Raw genomic sequence first — 1,144 nt, 5'->3', positions numbered from 1 at the left:
CAGGAGGGGAAGACCCTCTATGAGATAGATTGATTCGGTGACTGGGGTAATCGGGATGGGCGTGTCAGAGGCGGTGCGGTTGGCGCAGGATAGAGCAGGGTTTAGGGGTGTTGTGCATAGGGTCGCTATGAGTCGCAAATGACTCGACGGCACATAACAACAACAACAACATAGTTTTTTCATAATATTCCATTGTTAGCCTTTTTATTTTGGTTGGTTCTGTTGTGACATTGTCCGTTTCATCTCTTATTCATATTATTTTTGTCTTTTCTTTCTTTTCCTTTGTTAGATTTTGCTAGTAATTTGTTTATTTTATTTACCTTTTCAAAGAACCAACTCCTGGTTTTATTGATGGTTTCACTTGTTTTTCTATTTTCCATTTCATTTATTTATGCCGTGATTTTTATAATTTCAGGTTTTTTAAAAGGTGTTGGGTTTTCTTTCTGTTTTTAATTTGTTGGAGATGTTGGGTTAGAGTGTCAATGGTCAATTTTTGGATGCCTCTTGATGTGTTTGTTTATTGCTATAAAGTGACCTCTGATTACTACTTTGGCTGTTTTTCAGAGGTTTTTGTAAGTTGTGTCCATTGTAATCTGTTTCAAGAAATTTTTGAATTTAATTTCTTATTTCTTCTAGTACCCACTAATGTTCAAGCAAGGTGTTGTTCAGCTTCCAAATGTATGAAGTTTTGTTCTCCATTATCCTCTTGTTATAATTTCTAGCTTTGTAGACTTGTAGTCTGAGAATATGCTTTGTATTACTTCTATGTTTTGGAATTTAGAAATGCTTGCCTTGTGACCTAAAATGTAATCTATTCTGGAGAACGTTCCATGCACATTGGAGAATAAGGTCCACTGCACTTTTGTTGAGTGCATTAGCCTATACATATCTATGAGATTGAGTTGTTTTATTGTGTGGTTTAATTCTTCAGTATCTTGTTGAGAATTGTGCTAATACGAAACCTATACTTGGACCAGGAGGCAGTAGTCAGAACAGAGCAGGGTAATACTGCATGGTTCAAAATTGGGAAGGGTGTTTGACAGGGATGCATCCTGTCCCCATACCTTTTCAACATGTATGCAGAGCGGATTATCTGAGAGGCTCGGCTCTATGAGGAGAATTGTGGCATCAGGATTGGTGGAAG

The sequence above is a fragment of the Elephantulus edwardii genome, unplaced genomic scaffold, assembly GCF_000299155.1.
Source record: "Elephantulus edwardii isolate Elephantulus edwardi_28Jun2011 unplaced genomic scaffold, EleEdw1.0 scaffold00090, whole genome shotgun sequence".
Lineage (NCBI taxonomy): Eukaryota > Metazoa > Chordata > Mammalia > Macroscelidea > Macroscelididae > Elephantulus > Elephantulus edwardii.
This window is presented reverse-complemented; position numbering follows the sequence as displayed.